The sequence below is a fragment of the Polypterus senegalus genome, chromosome 7 (genome assembly GCF_016835505.1).
Source record: "Polypterus senegalus isolate Bchr_013 chromosome 7, ASM1683550v1, whole genome shotgun sequence".
Lineage (NCBI taxonomy): Eukaryota > Metazoa > Chordata > Cladistia > Polypteriformes > Polypteridae > Polypterus > Polypterus senegalus.
Genome location: NC_053160.1, coordinates 167209009 through 167234495, shown reverse-complemented (window position 1 = coordinate 167234495; position 25487 = coordinate 167209009). Strand labels below are relative to the sequence as shown.

The following is a 25487-nucleotide window of genomic DNA, read 5'->3' as shown; positions in this document are numbered from 1 at the left end:
AAGACTAAACTATATGTTTTGCTTACTCCTTGCCCAAAAATCCATTACTTTGGAGATTCCAACTTAATTCTAACTTCTAGATAGATAGATAGATATATAGATACTTTATTAATCCCAAGGGGAAATTCACATAATCCAGCAGCAGTATACTGATACAAGGAAACAATATTAAATTAAATAGTAATAAAAATGAAAAGAATTAAAATAAAATTAATGTTCGCATTTACTCCCCCGGGTGGAATTGAAGAGTCGCATAGTGTGGGGGAGGAACGATCTCTTTAGTCTGTCAGTGGAACAGGACAGTGACAAAAGTCTGTCACTGAAGCTACTCCTCTGTCTGGAGATGACACTGTTAAAAGTGAAATTCTTTTATGTCCTTGTGATTACGGCCTTGATATCAGTGATCTTACCTGCATATTTTGTAATGTAATGTTGAGAATGATCTATAAAGTTCTTTACTAACTCCACCCACTGTACCCCAGTTTCCTCCCACACTCTCAAAGCCTCGTATGTTTGGTAAAATGGTCTCAGTGTGAGTGTGAATATGTGAATGACTGGATCTTTAGATGTGCCCAGTACTGCCTGGGTAGGCGCTTGAACTCTGTTCCTCTGACTTGAAGTAAGCAGATTTGAGAACCACTGTTACTATTATTATTTTGTCAGTGATTATATTTGCTTTTAGGTTATTATAAACAGTCCAAAGGACATTTCTAAATGACCATAAGAGAATGCAAAGGTGAATTGTGGTATCACAGGGAAAAGCGTCCTACAAAGTTCTCACTTTTCTGCTAAAATGTCTTTCTTTACAGAGTTAGAGAAGTGGCAGCGTTAATCATGAGTACTGTATATGATTTTTCTGAAAGTGATCCTTGAGTACTGACTTTACTTTTCACATGCAGGTTAAAGTCTGCCAGTCCACCATAAACACTTTAAATAAATAAAGATTCTGAGTATCTGTGTGTTGATGCAGCCACAAATTTGTAAAGGTCAGTTCGACAAATAAGTAAAAGGAAAGCTGAATATGAATTCACTAAACTAATTCCTGCATTGATTAAGTGCAAGAGTATACTTCAGTCTGTTTAAGCCTTCAATTTAACATAATCAAATTTCTTTTAAGGCACAGATTAAACTCCAGGCATTGCGCAAAGGCCACATCCAGGCAATTGTCAAATTCTTCAACTGCAAGAGCAACTGCAAGACACAGGTGGCATCCTGTGCAGACAAGCTTACTGAAAGGTATTGTCAGGGATGCCAGGGGCCATGACCCGGCCGGGACGCCAGGAGGGATCGGAAGAGGGTCAGAGCCCTGCCTGGATCACGTGGGGTTTGCCTTCCGGGTTGCTTTGGGGGCCACGGGTCAAGGGCATGGAAGCCTTTCCCTGTAGGTGCCCGTGGTCACCGCCAGGAGGCACCCCAGTGCCTTGGGGACCTGTTACCCCAGCACTTCCGCCACACCAGGAAGTGCTGGGGGGAAGATTTATGACGGCGCCCGGAGAGCAGCCAGGAGGACAGCCGGCACTTCCGCCACGCTGGGGCATGGCCAGAAGAGGATTGCCGGGAACACCTGGGGCTCATCCGGGTCCTGTATAAAAGGGGCCGTCTCCATTCATTCGAGGCTAGAGTTGGGTGGAAGGAGGACGAGGCAAGAGGAGCTGTGGAGGCGGCCCGAAGACAAGGCATTGTGGCCAGGACTGTTTGGGGTTTGTGTGAGCACGTGACTGGGTCTGTGTGACCTATGAACTGGGGTCTTTGTGACCATAAGTATTATTGTATATAGTGTAAATAAACGTGTGGTGGTTTCAAACAACATGTCGGCCTGTCTGTGTCCGGGCCAAGTTCACAGTATATAAAGAAAAAAATAAATCCTAAGGAATATATTATGGACAAATATAAAAATTTTGAAAAAGACACTGTAATATTCGTTTTTTTTAGGGCCACCTTATATACTGCCTACACAATAAATATGTGTGAGAAATTCACACATTGAAAATTCAAATTTGGGGTCATTAAAACGTTTATATGGGATATACTGTATGCAACCCTGTACTGCATTCAGGCTCTGTGCTTAGAGAAATAAAACTGAAGACATCTTAGATTCATAAGATAGAGTGGATTCAAACAATTGAGGTCAATTCTCCAATTACAGTCCCACAAACTTATCTTCCTGTCCAGAGGAATGAAAGATCTTCCTACTGTCTAGCTGTGACGTCTGGCTAACTGTGGATTATGAAAGTTCTTTGAAACCTCTCCAGCTCTACCTTAACAAAGAAGATAAAAATTAAATTTAGAACACATTGATATATTTACAACACACTTTATTAGATATACAATATGGGGACATTTTCTGACTTGTACAGGGTTCTCATTTCATGTGTGAAAAAACATTTCACTAATTGAAATTAAAGATAAGATGTTTTAATATGTAATATATGTTAATTAAAAGTTTAGATATGTTATGTAAACCTTTTCAACAAACAAAATGCTAATATAGCAATACTTTCAATTTTGAGTTGAGATATCTAATTAAATTTTGTATACATTTGATTCAACCAAACTGAAGTGAAATAAAAATCTAAATTTGACTGAACAAGTAATTCTAATTAAAAGCACAACAGAAGTCAATAAGATGACTCCCTCAATTTTCACAAGCCAGAATATAGTTGCAGATATCTACAATTTGATCCTGATGAAAGACAAAACAGGAACTGGCACCAATAGAGGAGGAATTACCACAAGATATTAAATGTTAAAACAGCTTGGCATATCTGTGCCCATTTGGCTTCAAATATGTTGATCCAATTTAAGACATTTGGGCCAGATTTTATTAAAAACAAATGCTTCTTTTTTACTTTAGGCTCTGCAACAATGTATTTGGTGCTGAATACAACAAATACAAAATTTATTCATCTTAATTTTTGGCTGATGTATTGGAAGAAAAGAGTAATAAAGATTTGCCAGGAGCTCTACATTTTTCATTCACATAGAGCTTCAGAACACTTAAAATTTGTGTCAAGTTCTAGTCAAACATGTTAACATAAGCATGTAACTTATTTGTCACCAAGGCAATATTTCAAGGAGTTAGCATTAGCTATGGAGCAATACCATTATTCCACAGCTAAAAGTGACTCCAAAATTGAAACTCGGGTACTTGCCAGTAGACCATATTGTACTATTTCATACAGAAGTCTTTACACAGCATGCTTATATTACAGAAGATAATCAAACTTTTAATGGTCCAACAATTCACATCCACAGTGTTTTACAGATGATGTGGTATGCTTTGGATCATGAGCTGTTCCACGCCTTCTCCATACTTTTGTCTTGCCATCATTCTGGTAGAGGTTGATCTTGGTTTCATCTGTCCAAAGAATTTTTTTCCAGAACTGTGCTGGCTTTTTTAGATGTTCTTTAGCAAAGTCCAATCTAGTCTTTCTATTCTTGAGGCTTGCGAGTGGCTTGCACCATGCAGTGCACCCTCTGTATTTACATTCATGCAGTCTTCTCTTTATGGTAGACTTGGATATCGATACGGCGACCCCCTGGAGAGTGTTGTTCACTGGGTTGGCTGTTGTGAAGGGGTTTCTCTTCACCATGGAAATGATTCTGCGATCATCCACCACTGTTGTCTTCAGTGGACGTCCAGGTCTTTTTGCGTTGCTGAGTTCACCAGTGCTTGCTTTCTTTCTCAGGATGTACCAAACTGTAGATTTTGCCACTCGTAATATTGTAGCAATTTCTCAGATGGGTTTTTTCTGTTTTCTCAGCTTAAGGATGGCTTCTTTCACCTGCATGGAGAGCTCCTTTGACTGCATGTTGTCTGTTCACAGCAAAATCTTCCACATGCAAGCACCACACCTCAGATCAACTCCAGGCCTTTTATCTGCTTAATTGATAAGACATAACGACGGACTTGAACACACCTGCCCATGAAATAGCCTTTGAATCAAATGTCCAATTATGTTTGAGCCCCTGAAATGAAGGGATTGTGTTAAAATGCTTTAGTTGCCTCACATTTTATGCAATCTTTTTGTTCACCCCACTGAATTAAAGCTGAAAGTCTGCACTTCAACTGCATCTGAGTTGTTTCATTTAAAATTCATTGTGGTAATGTACAGAACCAAAATTAGAAAAAAGTTGTCTCTGTCCAAATATTTATGGACCTAACTGTAGGTCCTACTGTCTAGGCTATTACCAAAGTGAGAGAACACTTACTGTATTTGAGCTGTAGAACCTTTCATTCTTTCTATTATGAAATTCAAATAGTCCATGTTTTTATTTTAAATTCCAAAGATGTGGAGGTTGGCTTAACTCATTAATTACAAAAACGTAGGTACTTCATATCAATTTGTGTGTGTGTGCTTGTAAAAGGGTATATTTTACACAGCCTGAGCTCCATCCTCTAGATTCTCACACCTCTGGTATCTAAACATTGGATATACCCATCCCCTGTGTTGATCTAGTGAAGGTAAAGAATCAACTTTCGGCTCTCTAACTTAAAATGAGACATTTGTAAACTGCATAATGCAGAAACAACATATTAAATAAATTATATAAAACATATTAATTTTAAACTGTGTTGCATCCATAAATGGAATTTATTTAGGACCTCACTGGCCATGTTTAACAATATATCAAATTCTGATAGAAATGATATATAAATTAATATATATTCACCTAAAAAGAAGAAAAAGAGTAAGATTGTCCAAATTTGTTAGGCATTTTGGAGCTGAATTTTGTACAGCAGGTACACTGCCTTACTGGACAGGTGAAATGTTACCACATCAGACTGGTCATGCTTTGTTTTGAAAATAAACATGTTAATCTAGGCCATGACCATTCATACTACAATACTATCTCAGTGCTACAATTTGAAGTGTAAATGCATCTAATATCTCCCAAATATGCCAGCAGGTTAGGATTTGTTTTTGCCCATATTACACAAAACAGTGAAAATGAAAATAGCTATATGGTCTGTGCCATGCAACAGCAGTTTGAACTAAGGTAGAATCAGAACATGGATTATATATGTAATAACTAAACAAGGTCATAACTAGGAGTACAGGAATTAAATAAACAAAGGCCAAGAAGTGAGACAAACTCAATAACCAGAATCTTTCATGCAGCCAAAGCCAAAACAAAAGATGCAAATCAACATTATAACCAGACAGCATTTTAAATGCAATGATTTGATTTAGTCTTGATTTTTCCATAGTCTTGGATGGTCAGGAAGTTTATGACGCTGACCTTTAAACTGCTGCAGTAATTATATCAAATGTTGCACACCCCCAGTTGTCCCGCCTGGCCAACAGCCTGCCAATCCTGCATAACAAACTGCCAACAATGGTAGTATTCAACAAAAAAAAATTATGTCTTCAAAAATGTTACAAATGTAAAATAATGTCCAGATAAAGACAACAGCATTGCAAATGTCATAAGAAATGAAGGTGATGATTAGAATGTTTTCATACAAGCATATCGCAACTGACCACTGTTTATCATATACTTAACATTACACACAGCAGCCATTTTAATTGAAGTCAGTAAAATCACTGACCTGTAATGGCTATTAATACAGTATGAATACTGAAGAAAGGTGAAGTCTTGAAGAGGTAATACACCTGTACAGTATACTGAAATGCTGAATGAAAACAGCAGGTGAACTGCATGCTCCACAGACTCACAAATTTGCAACTGAACAAATCTGTGTTGAACAAACCGAATACAATGGGAGGACTGACATGCCAAAGGAATCAAGTGAACTCTGTCCACCACTGACAAAAGGAGTTGCAACACCATAATGTATAAATTCATTTATCAGTCAGGAATTACATTATCTCAGCACTCAGCAGTCAAGTGAAACGTTAAGAAAAAGAAAAAAACTGAATAGAAAATTAAACTACAGCTGAGTCCAAACCAAGCAAAACTAACAAGGTTAAGGACAAGCAGCAATAATAATATTGAATAATATACATTGGTACTAAAAAGTTATAGAAAACCCTATTTCTAAAACAGTATGGTACCAGCATTTCTTTAATTTCGGTACTGAAAGTATATGGCAGTTTTCAACCAACTGTATTCAGTCATTTATTAGTAAAACTGTAAATCATCCACCCTCTCACCAGGTTCACCAGTGTGAACGTTTGCAGGGTGGGGTAATATTGCTGCTGTGAGACAGTGATGGAGGAAGTTATTTGCTATTTGCTTCTGAACTATTCTAATACCAGAAAAGTCCAAAAGCTAGTATCAATACCTAAGTCAACATTTTAGTACTGATCCAGCATTTGTTAGAATATTTCTAGAAATCCAGCCTAATTCAGACTGAACACAAATATGAGTTATAAGCACAAAGAATGTAGGGAAATATTATACCACAATCAAAACAAATATCTACTAGTATGAATATAGTAGGAAAGCTACTGTATTTCTAACATTCTATGGATCCACTGAATCACAGTAAGAGCCAAGTGGTCTAATAGAAGAATTTACACATTTGGCAAAGTTCAAGGAATGACAGTCTTGCCAAAACCTACTCAGCAGCCAACAAGTAACATCTTAAGATCTGTGGACCTCTGTCACTTTGTGAAAATTCAGTGTGCACGACTCTATCAGTAAAAGAAACACAGATCAAATCAGTTGGTGTGTGGGTGTGGATGTGTGTGTCCTGCGGTGGGTTGGCACCCTGCCCGGGACTGATACCTGCTTGCGCCCTGTGTTGGCTGGGATTGGCTCCAGCAGACCCCCGTGACCCTGTGTTCAGATTCAACCGGTTGGAAAATGGATAGATGGATTCTCTAACATACATATTTTTAAAGTAACATGTAACTCTGAATTATAAGAGGCAGTCCAGAAAATGATCAGATTTCTATTATGACAGAAAAATTTCACCTTCTCAACTCTAAGTATTGGAGTTGAGTGACTGGATTAATGTTTAAAGTTCGAGTGTATTAACTATAAAAGTGGTTGCCTTAGTCCAGAACATTTAGCATTTGTCTTCATCTCTAAATATCTGTCTGTCTACCTGTCTGTTCGCTTTTCACGAGAGAACTACTTAACAGACTTAGATTGGGATTTTTTTCTACAATTTGCTCGAACATTCAGGTTGATTTTGCAACTTCTCTCATCTCGGTAACAATCATAGTTCGTGGTAATCTGAGACAGAGGCTGCAGGCTGAGGGGAGGGGGAAGCGTGACGGCAGGAGTAGGGAGCAGGGCAGGGACCTCCTCGCTGGCCTGTTTCAGTTCTACACGGGCAGGGCCGCGGAGGATGGCTTGTTTGAAATATATCATACTGTACAAAAGTCTTGGGAACATGAGAAAAAAATACTCTAAAATGAAGATACTTTTAAAACAATGAAAAGATTTTTTTTATTTTTAAATATCTAAAAAGTAAATATAGAGAGCAGTCCACAGTAAGAAGCTACATCAAATAAATATTTTTTGTGACCTCCCTTTACCTTCCTAACTCGTTTAAGGTACATATAGTTTTATAAGAAAATCATCTGCCAGTTTGTTTCTAGTATACATTTTTATCATCAGCTTGAAATTGCCTAACTTTTACATCACAGTATCAGTCAGCTCATCATTTGCAACATGTCCAGCACATACAAGTAAGGTTTTCATTGTACTCTATACACTTGACAGTAATGATCCTAAAATAATAATTATTAAAATGTCAGAGGCCTTTGCCTTTTACATAATAATACAATGTGATAATTTAGACATTACTGTAAATCAACTGTGATATTACAGCATGTTCTGAAAAGGAAGAAGTACACCATGAGCTGCTTTGTACTACAAAGCCCTGCTATCAGTATCGGCTGAGGAATGTTAAATAGCCAATAAGGACTGTTTTTGTAATTACTGTCTCATATTCTTAAGATTCTAGTTTATCCTAATAAATGTCCAAAAAAGCAGAGTCTAGGTAAAGAACACCAAGTGCTTCTTTAAACCACAGAAACTCAACTGAGCCCACAGCACAGATGAACTCAGTGGCCGCCAGTTTTCCCTGTTACGTCATCAGCGTGAGAGGATAGCTCTTGGTTCTTATTTAACCACTTGATTTACAGTTGCTTGCTTCTTGGCTTCTGCACGTCAGCTGAGGTTTCCAAGTGATCTAACCATTCCAGTTCTGCTTTTCCAAAAAAAACGAACATCAACCTGGATGAAGCCAAGTTAAGTCTTTGGAATTTAAATAAAATTCTGCTTTCAGTATTCTATAAGTATCCTTTAATGAATTCTCAGTCTAGTATTTTTAAACAAACTCTGGTGCAAACAACAGTCACTCATTCACTTGTATATAATTACGTTTTTCTGTTAGTACATTTTGACTTTGAATGGTGAAAGTGCCTTTTTTTTAGTTTTTTTTTTTCAAGAAAGAACTTGAGTACTTGAAAATACTCTTGTCAAGGTTATGTTCTCCAGTACTTTTGTAATATTTTTAAACTTCCTGACAAAAACAAGGAAAAAGTTTAATTATATCATTAATTAATACACAGAAAATAAAAAATATTAGGAATTGGGCAAAGTAAAAGCTTTTGTGAAAGTATTTGCAGCAAAAACTTGATATGTCGTATCCAGAAGAAGATAGCAGAATCACAATATAAGAGTCAGTGTAGCACAAATGAACCTGTGGCTGCAGTATCCCAAAGAACCAAAACAATGGCAACTATATTTCAGGCCTAAAGCTGAATTTGGAAAAGATTATTTGCAGACTTTGCCTTGTATTTGACTTCATTATGATTATTCAGAATTGTTTATACTTTTCCTTTGAAAATTTGATATTATGACACTACACAATTTAAACAATAAATGTAATAGAGGAAAGGCCACTAATGTGTGTTTTGTGTGTCCTGTTTTTCAGTCAAGGACTCCGTCAGGACTTTCCAACGATACCACTGATTTTTTTTCCTTTCCCAACAGATCAAGATATAACCCATAATATGCCTCACAAGCCATTTCTTCTGTTTTTCTTTTATTCGTGGAATTACCAAAAATATTTCTGAGATTGATGCCAACCAAATACAGAGTGGTGGCTTCTCAAGGATAACACAAAGCAGTTTTAGATGTAGCATTTGAACAGTTCTGGGCTTGAAATTAATTTCTGAAATTTAACACTAAGGGGGATTTCAGACTCTGGGGGTTATTAAATTGTTAGGGGGTAGAGGGATTCATAAACCCACAGTTTAAAGAACACTTAGGTTTTCATATTTCAGGCATTTTGTTTTAATGTCACAACTTATTCATTTTGATGTTGACAGTAGTTTATAAAATAGTAGGAAAACCTGAGTAGATGTTGTCAGCCAGTCATTCAAATAACTTGTTAGTTCTGATATTTTAGCTTTGAATAATTCTTTCATTTTGCATGCACAGATTTCTATTCTTGTCCATAAACACAGACTTGCCACAGAAATACTGAATCGGCACAGTAATTCAAAAAAATGTAGAGAATGTAAAATAGGCTGATGAAAAATACAGTAAGTGCTTTTTATTTTTTAATCCACACCCTACTGTTTTTCCTGTTAATAATGTTCTGTAGCTTTAAGATGAGTGAGCAGTAAACATAAGGCTATAAGTGTGAATGCTGTTAATTTAAGAAATTTGACATACAGTATTTATTTAAAACATAATTAACACGGTACAGTAATGTAGACTGAATAGCACTGCCACTTTACTAAATTCATCATACACAATTCAAATCCAACACCTGGTTGTCTATGTGCTGTTCTCATATCCCCCTTGTGCCTCTGTGCTTTTTTCTGAATTGCAGTAACCAGGCTTGAGAATGACAATAACTTTTAATAGGTTGCCAGTGAACATAATGTATTTGCTTAGAGATTACCATGAACTGTTGCCAAAATAAAACAACATTTCTGGGAGCCCATAAGAGAATGTAAAATGCAATTGTGGCACCATACAGAAAGGTGTCCTACAAAGTCTTATTTTTCAGCTGGATTGTCCTTATGAGAGTTAAAGAGCTGGCAGATTTAGCCATGGGAGTTCCCTTTTCACATTTTAACAGCCTCCAAACAAAAAAGTAGCAGCAGTCCGAGATGTATCCTTTCATTATGGTCATACTCATCCTGACCTTCAGCCACTTGCTAGCAGCTGCACTCTATCACTCCCAGTTTCAGGTTTATTTTACCATATAGAACACCAAAATAAGCAATTCATACAGTGCCTATAAAAAGTATTCAACCCCTTGAGACTTTTGACATTTTATTGTTATATATCACTGAATCACAGTAGATTTCATTTGGGTTTTTTTGACACTGATCAAAAGAAGTAGACTCTTTTATGTCAAGGTGAAAGCAGATCTCTACAAAAAGGAGGTCCAAATCAATTACAAGTACAAAACACAAAGGAATTCCTCAAGTATTCATCCCCTTTAATATGACACACCTAAATCATCACTAGTCACATAATTAGTTTAATGGAGATCACCTTTCTGGAGTTTCTGTTCACTATGAAGAAATGAGCATGTACATACCTGAGAAAGGCCAACTAGTGAGTCAGTATGGTGGCCTAACCTACAAAATGAAGACAAAAGGAACACTCCAAATAACTGAAAAGATGACTGCAAAGCACAGGTCAGAGGATGGAGACCACTAAATATCCAAGTCAGTGAATATCCCTTGGAGTCATCAAAAAAGAGAAAAGAGTGGGGCACAGCTGGAAAAAAAACGAGGGGTGAGCTACACAGTTGTTCACCTCTCTGGCACACCACGCCATCAGGCTGAACTACAGACCGCTTCTATAGATAGCCGCCAATTCCCAGTTGCAATAAGGGGGAGGGTTATGTAAAGTTTCAATCACATTGAAGCAGGCAGTTTCGGCTTTAAAGAACATTTTTTTCACAACTGCAATAATGAGCATCAAGGTACAGAGAGGATGGGAAATGAGGGGACAGCTAACATTTACTTCTGGAACCAAAAATCCCAAAGCAATAAAGGGATGAGGTCCTTTGTGACATCCTGATTGCATCGAAGCAATGATGGTGAGGACCCCCCATAACGTTCATTTTTTTGTCAAAGCAATATACGGAGGAGGCAGGCTTCAAGAAATGTGTCATTTTGTTCCCTGGAGTCTACAAAACAGATCTTTTCCACAACTGAAATAACAAGTGTCAAGGGGATGGGGATTTGACTGGAAAGCTGGCATTTACTTCAGTACTGCAAATCCTGAAATGCTAGTACAATACTTTTTTAAAATTTAGGTTTTACTGCACCTTTCTAGTACTAATGTACTGGGAGAGTGGTAAAGAGAAAGCTACCGTTAAAATATACGTACATTACATCTCCGCTAAGGTTTGCCAGAAGGCACACTGGGGACTCTGAAGTCAGGTCAAAGAAGGATCTATGGTCTAATGAGACCAAAATGTAGCTTCTAGTAGTGCTGGGCAGTATGACCAAAATTCTATATCACGGTATTTTTCAAAATTATACCAGTTTTGCGGTATTTGGCGGTATTTTATTCCCATGCATGAGTGGATGTTAACCACATTATCCACTGCAATTACTACAGAAGACTGGCTAAGAATAACCTATTCCACTGTCATGAGCATTGTACAAAAAACATTTTAATGTGCACACAAGTATTAATACAGGTTTGCATGGCCCCATAAAGTGATAGTTTTCAAGAGTGGCATTAATGAAGAGAAGGAATCACATTGCATAATTTTGCAAACAACTTAAGCTAAAATTTTGACAACATATTTTCAAACATCCAAAGAGGCATTTAGACTTAGTAAAATATCCAGAGGTTCTTGTCAAAAGTTGTATTGCACTAAACATATCTTAGAAAAGGAATAGTAAATATTTTTTGTAAACCCAATTACACTTTCTGTTAATGTTAACAATCTCTGCCCACTGACATGTTAAAGTGACTTTTTAAACAACTTTACCATCATTAAACTCCATAATATTTAAACTAATAAATAATAACAATAAAATAAATAATAGTAAAACTTTCAGTAACAATACTATTACTTCAAGCCCACGTGCATTACACAGTATTCACCAAATAAAAATAAAATAAAACAAGTGTAACTTGGTGAGACATCTTTACCAACTGAACCATCATTAAGGCAAATTGTATTAATATGGACCTTGCTTCAAGCTAAGCTATATACATAAATACTAAAACTGCAACTTGCATTTATAATGCTATTTGTGGTATAGCCCTACGGAAGCGTATTATCGCCACAGTGAAGGAAAAAAAACCTATATGTCGAGAATAAAGTCGACATGTTGACTTTATTCTCGACATTTCCACTTTAATCTTGACGCTTATGTCGAGATTAAAGTCGACATTCCCACTTTATTCGCGCCGTTTATGTCGAGGTTGAGATCGACATTTCCACTTTATTCTCGTAGTTTATTTTGTCGTTAAAGTAGAATGTCGTAAACTAGACTTCATCCAAAAATCAATGTTTAATTTACTAGATTTTCTCAAACCCCGTAAGTTAATGTAGCACATTAAATGCTTTGTGTTAAGTGTTCCCTGACCCAGATTTTAATCGCTACGCGCTTCTTAAACTGACTTCCTCCGCACTAAGAGGAGGCGCAGGCAGGGATCGCCGCACAGAATTCATTCACTTCATGATATTCCTGCTCTCTGAAAATTTAGAATGCTAAGATATATACTTGATATAATTTTCATGATGAAATGCATTAAAGCAGGTATTAAACATGCACGGTAGTGAGGCAGTAGTGCTGCTCCCTAGCAGTAAGGGGTCCCCAGGTATATGTTCAGTGTAGAGAACTTTATGGCAGGTGTGACGAGGCTTCAAAAAACTGGATGTGTGAATGGGTATCGGAAAGGTTTAACTTAAATATTGTGTAAATGTTGGGTTTGTGATCTGGTGGTCGGAGACACAAACACAGAATTCAATGGATGTTCTTCTCAGTGGGCTTTCTTTATTGCATGCATGCTGTCTCTATCTGACGTGCCAAATCCCCAGTTCCTATCCTTCCTTTTTCTTTCTCCACATAACAAATCATCACACAATAAACATCGTTGTGAAATTAAAACTAGTTATAAACATAGTCGATGGAGTGTTCAGAACTTTGTTATACATGTTTAATCATGCCATCCATTCAGGATTGCGCCCATTCCAGCAAGCACTGTGTGTGAGGCAGGAGCAAATCCTGAACAAGGTGCCAGCACATCACAGCATCACAGGGTGAAAACAAGCAATACAGGGTTAATATAGCATAACAAAACCCCACTTCCTATATGACTTTGAAAGGAAACTAAAGCACGCCATCAGTATACTGCTGCTGGATTATGTGAATTTCCCCTTGGGATTAATAACGTATCTATCTATCTATCTATCTATCTAAACCCACCAGAAAAACATGCAAATTCAAAGCAGGGAATATGCGTGCAACCTCCACACCACCGAAAATGAAAATTATATCAAGTACTTATCTTAGCATTCTAAATGTTCAGGGAGCAGGAATATCATGAAATTAATGTATTCTGTGTGCTGCCTGCGCCTCCTCTTAGTGCAAGAGGAAGTCAGTTTAAGAGGCACGTAGTGATTAACATGGCTCGGGGAACACTTAAAACAAAGCATTTAATGTGCTACATAACTTACGACAGGGTTTGAGAAAATCTAGTAAATTAAATATTCATTTTAAGATGAAGTTTAGTTTACGAAATTCTACTTTAATGGCAAAATAAACTATGAGAATAAAGTGGAAATGTCAATTTTAACCTTGACATAAATGGCGAGAATAAATTGGAAATGTCGACTTTATTCTCGTCATACACGTAAGCGTCGAGATTAAAGTGGAAATGTCAAGAATAAAGTCAACATGTCGTCACACTATTACACAGTACCCAGGTACATTACACAGTATTGAAAATGATAAAACAAGTACAACTTGACCTTTTAAATCCAGAGTATCTCCAGACAACAGACCTGACTCCTTTTTCCAGCAAAAGTTCTTCTGTGTCATCATGTTCAACTTTATTGTCTGCTACAGTTTCAGTTTTGGAATGTTCTCTGTCCATTTTCACCATGCAATACCTCCACCATAGACATAGAACTACTAGACACGGCATGACCAGCAGCATCGTATGTCAACGTCGCTGCCATATTGCGAGTGGCATTGCTATGGAGTCAAGTAATGGATAAAGAGGCCTCATGCATGTGCTGCTTGGGATTGTACAAACCGCTGTACGGTCCAAACCAGATTACATTCATAGGTAAGGCTGAACAATTGTTTTGGTTATATTTGGCCATTAGAAAATCCTGTTTTATAATCTTAACTTTAGCTATGCCAGGCTAAGCTAGCAAAGCTATGCATTCATGTGCTCAAGTGAGCCTTCAAACAATGTTTTGGGTAAACGTATTTAGTCACTAACTATGTAGATTGTTGTTAGCTGTTAACATTTCTCAAACTTTGAAGGTTTCCGAAAGAAATCCACCTCAGGAACCAGTGGGAGGTAAGCCCTTAGACAGGATTTTGAGAAAGCTGTCTTGTGATGTGTGCTGTGCTAGTTTGGTAACAGATGCTGTATCGGCATCATATGATCAAATCTACCACTTGCTCACATTAAAAAACAAAGGAGGTTTGATGATTCCTTCTGAGGGTACAGTCAAGGCAGTCAAAGTAGCTGAGCGTGTTATGCGACAGTCAACAATAGGGCAAGCTGTCAGTGTATCTTTGATCAATCAGTTTGTTTGGGCTGAGATTGGTTCAAATGATGTGCTTTTTTCTCAAGGAGCACATTGAGGAAACACGGTTTGAAATTGACAACCATCATTTTATGCTCATGTCTTTAGTTGTGTCTATCTTCCACAAACTAAGGCTGCACCATATTGCCAGACTGGATACTCTCAAATTACAGGATCTGAGTGAGCGAGTGTACGTCTGGAGGAGATTAGTGAGGTAGGGGGGAGCAAGACTGTGGAGAGCTTTAAATGTTAAGAGCGGTATTTTGTATTGTATTCAGTAGTTAACAGGGAGCCAGTGAAGTTGAGAGAGAATAGGTGTAATATATTCAGTAGATTTAGAACAGGTTATTATCCTGGCAGCAGAATTTTGAAGAAGTTGTAAGGGATGGATATGTTTTTGTGGGATGCCAGATACAGATACAGTAATCTATACGTGAGGTGACTCGGGCATTAACCAATACTTCAGTATTGTGTTGCGTAAGAACAGGATGATGTCTAGAAATGTTTCAGAGAAAGCAGTCCGAGAAATGTTACTTATATGGGAGGAATTATTTAATTATTATTTAATAATTGCCATTATTATTGTATAAATGGATATAAATAATTGCATTTAAACGATTCGCCAAGATCTGTTGTATGTAAACGATACTGTTTTAAACGTTATTGTTTTTTCATCAGAAAACTTGGTTCCACGTCTACTTGTATTAGTTTAAATGGTACTTTTGTCACTCGCAATATGGCAAATACATTGACGTATTGTGTCGACTGGGAAACCGGAGCACCCGGAGGAAACCCACGCAGACACGGGGAGAACATGCAAACTCCACGCAGGGAGGACCCGGGAAGCGAACCCTGGTCTCCTAACTGCAAGGCAGCAGCGCTACCCACTGCGCCACCGGGCCACCTGTTGTAAAATGTATTTTATTCAAATATGCTGTTTATTGCTTCTAAAGAAATTACAGTATTTTCATCGAATATCTTTTACGCCAGATTCCCTGTTGCAGATGACTTGTTTTTTTTGTGAGCTAGTGCCTTATAACTGTTTTGATAGCAGAATAGTCTATTCCAGTGCTAGCAGTATAAGTTGCTAAATTTTGTGTCAGTCCTAAATTGTATATTTGTAAAATAAATGATATTGCAAACAGTTGTATTTCTTAAATGCATATCGGTTGTATGGAAATTTGAATAATTTTGATTGGCTGCAGCCACTGCGGCCCACCAGGACCAGGGTTGGACACACCTGCACTAAATACTGGAATGAAATGGGTAAATACTTGTGCAATCACTTATTTTGCATTTTATATTTGTAATTAATTTAGATCGCTTTGCAGAGATCTGTTTTCTCTTCCACATTTAGAGTACTTTGCAGTTGTTTAATGTCAAAAAAGCTAAATTAAACTCACTGTGGTTTAATGCTGCACAATACTAAAATGAGAAAACTTCAAAGGGGGTAAATACTTTTATTAGGCATTGTACATTCATAAACAAGCATGTTAGTGCAATGGTTAGACCTTCCGCATCATGGATCCTGCATCTGGAGTTTACATTCCACATTCAGTCACTGTGTGTTGCAGATTCTCCCCATGTATGCTCGGGTTTTTCTCTAAACTGGCCCTTTGAGATGAGAGACTTGGGGTGTGTGCAAGTGCCCTATAATGAATATGCACCTGGTAAAAGATGGTCTCCATCCCCACGCAACACTGAATATGTCTAATTGCATATTAAGATGTTATGCTATAACACTGGGGTTTGCTTGCTGAGACACAAGGAAAGATGGTTTCTAAAATCATAGAAAACTAGTAAGGCATCTATGTTTAAATTGCATTGGACAACTGACGAAGAAGCCATTGTGAAGAACGTCAGATGTTTTGCTCTCTGCTGCTCCACCCTGACCTTACAACAACTGAATCAATTTAGAGGTTTTTTTTCTAAAAGAACTATTCATAATGCTTGTGTGTATTTAATTGTACTGTATACTTTGACTATTCTGAATTTTTAGTTTCTATTAAAAGTTTGGAGGGATCCTGCAAGGACAATTATTACCCTCCTATATAACCCAGTATTGGAACAAGAGAATTTGAGGAAAATCAAAGAATGGCTTGCTGAGGGGGGTACAATAGTTAATCACAGCACATACACAAATACTGGAAAAGCTTGTCGCTGACTCCATTTGTTCTTAGTAAATGAAGAGTCAGCACTTAACACAAATATTCCAGGAATAAGGAAGGAAAATTAGGCAGATACTGAGAAAATATACAAATTGGACTCATTTACTGTGGAGCCAGGAAGGCAGCTCAAACTCCTGAAACTGTGAGGCAGTGGTGCTGAATGCTGGACCCTTTTGGATCCCCCACAGGCCTTTGATGTAAAAGTGCTACACTTCGCAATTTGCACTTCGCCATAACTGTTATACTGTGCCCTAGTTGGCACTTGTATGGTGGTCCTGGAATTTGTCCTGCTATTTAAAAATCATGCTGGATAAAACTGACAATAAGTAAAAGTTACGTAAATGAAATAGAATGGTCAACAATGTGGTTGCATATACTGACCCTTGGCCAGATCTCTAACTTTACTGAATATCAAATCCTACATTGAAAATGTTGTTCTCTGTGATTTGTTTTTTATTTTAAAGAACTGAAATACACAATTATCTTTTTAATGCAACATTGTTTAGAAAAAAAATATTAAGAACAAAGGAACATAGGCTGTTTGCATATCTTTTCAATACCTGTGGTGTAGAAGCTTCAAGTTTAAACAAGTAAAAAACAATCACCTTAGAACTGGCCTCCACCAGTGAATCACCAAAATAATTTTAGAAATGCCATCAGGGTGAACAACAGCCGTGAAGCTGAAGACTAAAGGGAATTCCAAAGAAGTCAGATATATAATAATACAAATTGATAAATTAGGAAAAACATACAAAATAGTATCTTCATGTTTGTATGTCCTGGTGGACACAGCTTGCTCATTTCTCAGAAAGTGAAAGCTAAGTCAAGCCACTCTGATGCGGTCTAGAAAAGGGTAATTCCTGAGAACTCTCTGGACAATCAAAAAGTATACAGAGTATGTAGGAAATGCCACTGAGACTGGAATGAAGATGCACCAGACAAATGTATCAAGAGCATGGCGCAACACTGGTCTGAGTTACCACAGCTATGCTGATGACACACAGCTGTATTTATCAACTGCACCCGGTGACCCAGACGCTGTTATTTCACTAACACAATGTCTTACTTGTGTTTCTAATTGGATGAATAGTAATTTTCTCAAGTTAAATAAAGAGAAAGCAGAAATTTTAGTGATTGGCAATAATGGAGATAATGAGATTATTATAAATAAACTTGATGCATTAGATTAAAAGTCAAGACTGAGGTAAAGAACTTAGGGGTGACTGTTGATTGTAACCTGAATTTTAAATCGCATATTCATCAGACCACTAGGACAGCATTTTTTCACTTAAGAAACATAGCTAAAGTTAGACCGCTTTTATCACCGAAAGATGCTGAGAAATTAGTTCACGCTTTTGTTTTCAGTCGTCTAGATTACTGTAACGCACTCCTCTCAGGAATACCCAAAAAAGACAAATCACTTGCAACAAGTGCAGAATGCAGCTGCTAGAATCCTAACTGGGAAAAGAAAATCCGAACACATTTCTCCAGTTTTGATGTCACTACACTGGTTACCTGTGTCATTCAGGATTGACTTTAAAATTCTGCTTATGGTTTATAAAGCCTTAAATAATCTCGCCCCATTTTATACATCGGAGTGTCTGACACCTTATATTCCAAATCGTAACCTTAGATCCTCAAATGAGTGTCTCCTGAGAATTCCAAGAGCAAAACTTAAAAGTAGTGGTGAGGCGGATTTCTGCTGTTATGCACCTAAAATCTGGAATAGCCTGCCAATAGATAGAGGAATTTGCCAGGCTAATACAGTAGAGCACTTTAAAAAACTGCTGAAAACACATTACTTTAACATGGCCTTCTGACAACTTCAACTTCATTTAATCCTGATACTCTGTATATTCAATTCATTATAATAACTATTCATGGTGGCTCTATCCGTACTAACCCCTACTCTCTCTTCTGTTTCTTTTCCCAGTTTTCTGTGGTGGCGATCTGCACCACTACTACCTAATCAAACCACCGTGATGTTCCTTCATTAATGGATTAAAAGCCAAAAGTCTACGTGACCATCAACATCAAGTCCTTCCATGAGGACCCTAAACACAAAGAGGACTGTTTCATTTATGTTAGGTAAAATGTCCAGAGGGGACTGGGTGGTCTCGTGGCCTGGAACCCCTGCAGATTTTATTTTTTCTCTGCAGCCATCTGGAGTTTTTTTTTTTTTGGTTTTTTATGTCCTCCCTGGCCATCGGACCTTACTCTTATTCTATATTAATTAGTGTTGTCTTATTCTAATTCTTACTTTGTCTTTTATTTCTCTTTTCTTCATTATGTAAAACACTTTGAGCTTCATTATCTGTATGAAAATGTGCTATATAAATAAATGTTGTTGTTGTTGTTGTTTAGTGAGGGGAAACAAGCCCCATGCAAAACATTAAATGCACATCTGGTGTTCACCAAAAATATGAGTGACCCAGCTTGAATAGGAGTAAAGTTTCTGAGGTCAGATGAGCCCAAGTGCAAAGACTGGTGTCTAGATGTTAAGTATGAGCCCACTCTTCCTTTTCAGAGGCTATTTGCCTCTGTGTATAAGACATCTTTTTATCACCTCAGAAATATTTCCAAACTCTGATCAACCCTGTCGATGCAAGATCCTGAGCAGCTGGTTTAATGCTTTTACATTATCCAGTTTGGACTCGTGCAAGTCTCGGCTCATCTATCTGAAGCAAAAGACCATCCAGAAGTCAAAGTGCATCCAAAATATGTCTGCACGTGTACATACTAATACACAAATGTATTCCAATATATAAGATGCTGTCCTTTTTTCTTTACATTGGTTGCTTGTTAAGAAATTGACCCAATATTCTACTGCTCGTGTACTGCTAATGCAACCACATTTCTTCAGAGACCTACTTGCTCCATCCCTTTCTCTGGTCTATATCCTCTAACTTTCTGGTTATTCTATGGACAAAGCTGTCTAACTGAGAGAGACATTTACTTAACTGGCCTGCACTATGGAACAAACTGCCCCAGTCTGTATAGAAATCACCATCACTGACTGTTTTTAAACAGATTGATCATGTACTTATTTTTTCTATTTTAATGTGAAACATCTAGAAATGCAATTGTTTAAACTGTATGCTGTATAGATAGATAGATAGATAGATAGATAGATAGATAGATAGATAGATAGATAGATAGATAGATAGATAGATAGATAGATAGATAGTGTAATGGAAGGATTTTTCTAAAGAGGGGGGGGGATCAAGAGAGCAGATGGGCGTTGGTCGCTCAGCGCAAAAACCAGCTTCAAGAAGGAAAAGTACTGGGAATATGGCCAGAGCGTTATGCTGACTTGTTTTTCACTTGTTTTTCACTTCGAGGGGCTTCACTATTTTTGTGTGCCTTTTGGTACCAGACGCCGTCTCCGTCAGGATAAAGGGGCATGCTGACTTGTTTTTCACTTCAAGGGGCTTCACTACGCAATTCTTATTTTTGTGTGCCGTCTGGTACCAGGTGTCGTCATCATCAGGACCAAGTGCAAAACAACACGCGTCCGTGGAAAGGTGTGTGCTGAAACTAATCACTTCTGTATACACTGCTTACACGTAAGCCGCTTTGGGCAAGGACGCTCAATTAGTATATAAGGGAAGGTTCCGCCCTCAGTTTCTTTGGAGGCTCAACCGTGGGGACAGTGCACACCGCCCGGTAAATGAAAGGCAAAATGGGTTGGTCCTTTGACAAGACTGACAAGCGGGCCCCCTCAGTCTACTGGTCTGGGATGATGGCTCTATGTCTTTTTGTATGTCTGTAAGTATTGTTTTGTTTTGTATGTCTGCATTATATGTGTTTGATTATTATAGTTGATTAAGTAAATAAAATAGAAGTATTGGACCTCTTCTCTCTGATTGTTTGCCTACTTATGTTCATATCCCTGGAACCATTTTCCCGTAACAAAACAGATAGATAGATAGATAGATAGATAGATAGATAGATAGATAGATAGATAGATAGATAGATAGATAGATAGATAGATAGATACTTTATTAATCCCAAGGGGAAATTCAAATATGACTACAGTGATCCCTTGCTATATCGCGCTTCGATTTTCGCGGCTTCACTCCATCGCGGATTTTAAATGTAAGCATATCTAAATATATATCATGGAATTTTCGCTGGTTCGCGGATTTCTGCAGACAATGGGTCTTTAATTTATGCTACACGCTTCCTCAGTGTGTTTGCCCAGTTGATTTCATACAAGGGACGCTATTGGCGGATGGCTGAGAAGCTACCCAATCAGAGCACGTATTACATATTAAATAAAACTCCTCAATGATATACAATATGCTTCCTGTGTGGTGCTTTGCAAACTTAAAATCTCTAGCAGCACGTATTGATTTTTGATTGTTTGCTTTCACTCTCTCTCTCTCTCTGCCTGACGGAGGGGGTGTGAGCAGAGGGGCTGTTTGCTTAGAAGTTACGGACACTCCTGTAAAAAATTCTGAAAGGCTACCTTCACATTGATCCCTTCATTGCGGCCGCTTTATCGCGGTGCTTGCATACTTCAAAGCCCAACAGCCCTACTGATTTTTGATTGTTTACTTTTCTCTCTCTCTCTGACATTCTCCGCTCCTGATGCGCACCTTGAAGAGGAAGATATGTTTGCATTCTTTTAACTGTGAGAAAGAAAGGTCATCTCTGTCTTGTCATGGAGCACAGTTTAAACTAACACTAAAGGGTGTTATTTCATGTCTAGAGGGCTCTAATAATGTTAAAAAACACATTTAGAAGGTCGTAAACAGGTTTTCAATGCTCTAACTGCGAAAATATTAGATTTATAAATAAAGAATCCTACTTTGTGGAAATTCATTTATCTGTCTGGAGCGGATTAACCGCGATAAACAAGGGTTTACTGTATAACTGTGCGGAGAATATTTATAAACCGTGTGGGAGAGTTTCTAAGGGCTTAAAATATATAAAAATAACCATACATACATATGGTTTATACTTCGTGGATTTTCATCTATCACGGAGGGTTCTGGAACGGAACCCCCGCCATCGAGGAGGGATTACTGTATTATTATAATGTCATGCAGATGGAACACTGCTCACACCACAAATAAAACATCCTACCTGCACAGTAGTAGGACTGTGTTAACATGATGTTGTGGGGCTGCATGTAATCAACATCGCTAGGCATCTGGTTAAAACAGAATGTGGAAAACATAAGCAAAGGAAAAACAGTCTAAGCCTGCTGAAAACCGAAACTTGACCAAATGTTCACCTCTCAGTAGGACAATGATCCCAAATACAAGACCAAAGTAACCTTGCAGTTGCTCAAGGCCAAAGCAGTGAAGGTCCTCCACAATCCAGTTACTGTCCTGTGCCCATCCATATTTATCAAGCATCTCTCAGATTTGTAAAACAGTCCTAACTGCTTAAGGTTTTGGACTTCAAACCCTGCTACTGACACTGTGTTACAGGTAGCACTATATAAAAGGAAGAGTATATAGATGTAAATACTGATCAGAATCATGGTATTAATAAATATAGATATATGAAATATTTTATATAGAGAACAGATATATGTAAACAAGTGAAAATATACTTAAGAGTACAGTCAGAAGTTATTAATATTTAGAAAGGTCAGCTATTGAGTGGTAAGGATTGAGAGTTCAGAATCATGATGGTGTTATGAAAGAAACTGTCCCTGCTGATGTTGAAGCCCATCGTACACACCGTGTATGCTGTAGGTCAGCAATAGTCGGCAGCATGATCTCAGTGATCTGCTGGGCAGTTTTCACCACCCACTGCAGGGCCTTCCTGTCAGCTACGGAGCAGTTGCCATATCACTCTGTAATGTAGTTTGTCAATATACTCTCAACAGTGCAGTGGTAAAAATTCAACAGAATCTGAGGAAACAGGCAGGATTTCTTTAGCTTCCTCAGAAAGCAAAGCCATTGTTGCACTTTTTTAACCAGACTGGAAGTGTTTATTGTCCAAGACAGGTTCTCGGAGTTGTGGACAGCCAGGAATTTGAAGCTGGAAACACACTTCATGACAGCCCAGTTTATATGGATGGGAGTGTGTCTGCTGCCTTTAGTTTTCCGGGTAATCCACAATGAGCTCTTTAGTTTTATTGGTGCTGAGGACGAGGTTATTGTTAGCACACCACGTTGGCAGGTGCTGAACCTCTTCTCTGTAGGCTGACTCGTTATTGTCACTGATCGGTCCTATTACTTTATGATGGAGTTGGAGATATATAAAGGGACACAGTCATGAGTGAAGAGGGAGTAGAAGAACGGGCCAAGTACACAGCCCTTTGGAACGCTGGTATTCCAGATCAGGGTACAGGATGTCTGGTTAGAAAGTCCAGTGTCCAAACACGAAGAGAGGTGCTGATGGCGAGATTGTTGAGTTTAGATACCAGATTGGAGGGGATGACGGTGTTAAATGCAGAGCTAAAATTAACAAATAACACCCTGATGTTGCAGTTGCTGTTATCCAGGTATGTCAGGGAAGAATGAAAAGACGAGGATATGGCATCCTCCATTGACCTATTGGGAGGACAGCCAAACTGATAGGGCTCCAGTGTGGGAGGTAGACTAGATTTAAGGTGGGCCAGAACCAGTCTCTCAAAGTAGATGGTGATGATGGGAATGACTGCAACAGCGTGATAGTCATTCAGGCTCCCAGGTGAGGATAGTTTAGACAACAGGGACAATCGCTGTGGACCTAAGGCATGTAAAGAATAATATCCTGGGCCAAAGACAGACTGAAGATGTTACTGTTGCCCAGCACAGACCTTACGTATGCACCTAGGTATGCCATCAGGACCAGCAGCCTTACGTGCATTCTCTTTGCTTAGTGCAGATTGTACAGTGCTGGTGGTAAGTCTGAGGTGCTGATCGCCTCATGTCGGGCGAGTTTTAGTTACAAGTGTTATGCTGTCCTGATCAAAACGAGCATAAAAGTTGTTTAGCTCGTCAGGAAGGGAGACGTTACTCGATGCTGAAGAAAATTAATAATGTGAATATCTGTCTCGATTGCCACCATAGATGCGCACCTTGGTCAGGATTTTTTTTTTAATTGACACCGCATCCTGTGACGTCAAAAAAAAATCTAACAGGCGACCCGCACTCGATCACGTGCCTAAAACAACAATAACCAGTCACCAGCACAGTAGGTTTTCACTACGCTGCTTATCCAAAAAAGGAGGAGTGTAAGAATTGCGTGCTGACGGCGGCCAGCTCCTCTGCTAGGCACCGGGGATCACGACCCGACCAGACGTGCGATTCGCGTATTTCACTTCCGGCCAGCACCCGCGCCAATCGGTCCGCCTCGCAGAGTGTCTCGTGCGAGTTGACAGGGCCGTCACAACAACAAGCAGCCGCGTGAACGACCCCCGTAACAAACATCGAATGGGTATCGTCCATGTCCAAAAACGACGTCACTTCGCCCTTCCCCTCACTGTTGCCAGACTCTACGGTGCAAATGCGAAAATAAGCTCAAATGGCACTTTACCTTTTTAAAACAGATGTGTTGACTCGCGGAGTTTCAGTTCCGTTTTCTACTCGTCCTCATCGGTCTCAGCGTTACTGCAGTTATTATTTAATAAATCCAAACAGGGCTTCCTCTTCAGTTTTAGCGACTCGGTGTAGTTAGGGTCATCTCATCTCGACTCCTGAGCTGTAAATACTGCCTTGACGATTGCCTGCATCTCATTTTGGTGGCGTCTGACCCTTTTCCGCTTGCCTCACCGAGGATATCCCAGTTATACTACTGCCGCCGCCAGAGCGCAAGGAGCGGAGTAGCGCAGTGCGTTCACGCGGACTCCATCACGACCAGCCCGTTCACGGCTGGCAGCCAGCCAGTCTGCGGAACGCGCTGCGGCCTCGCACTGTTTACACCTCGGAGACTCTCCTCCCAGGAGACCTTTACTTTCCCCTATTTTTTTTTCCGACGGCTTGCCTGCGCCTTCGTGCCTCGCACTCTTGCAGGAGTAAAGAACTCCCTCTGTCTGTTGCGTTAGACCTGCGCAGGCTGACGGGGGCCGGCGGCAGCGAGCTGTCAGTAGACGACGACGACGAGGGAGGAGGAGGAGCGGCGAGGGGGCCGTGCTGGGGACGAGCGGTAAGCAAACTGATAACTGCCGCCTCATCCCTGAAGCAGATCCCCGATGCCAGTCTGCTGTCACCCAGTAAGTCCAGTGTCCTGCTAGCTGTCACTACAGTGGATAGTTTTGTTCATTTTATTGTGTTCATACGAATTATTTTTGAACGCTTTGAAATCAGTTTTTTTTGTCCTGCGCCTCCTGACTCACCGGTTCCAGGAATTCCCTGCATATCATACACCGTTGGAGGTGACTTGATGTAGAGTTCTGCAAGATGTCGAGCTTTTTGGGGATCCCTGTAATTTTTCAGTCATAGCCCCTAAAACCCCCGGGATATTTTGGATCATATTTTATGCAGAAAACTACACACTCATGGTAAGGAGTAAACCAATAGCTGTCTTCAAAATTGATCAGAAGGACTTGAAGTTGTCCGTGTCACATGAACCCACCCCAGGGGTTATCTCCTTAATGATATGTGGAGTCAAATGTACTCCTTTTCACAAAACTTTGACCACTAATATAGTTATGTGGAGTGCGTTTAACCCTTTAGCCTCTGCCCCATTTC

The 25487-nt window shown here is 39.0% G+C and overlaps 1 protein-coding gene across 1 annotated transcript in view; it reads right to left on the bottom strand.

Annotated features, from left to right (window-relative positions):
* Positions 1-24890, bottom strand: part of jak2b (Janus kinase 2b) — a 137193-nt gene extending 112303 nt beyond the window's left edge. Inside the window, exon 1 of the mRNA XM_039759557.1 lies at positions 24334-24890. The gene's annotated coding sequence lies outside the window, so the exon portion shown is untranslated. The remainder of the gene's footprint in view (positions 1-24333) is intronic.
* Positions 24891-25487: the final 597 nt, after the last annotated feature.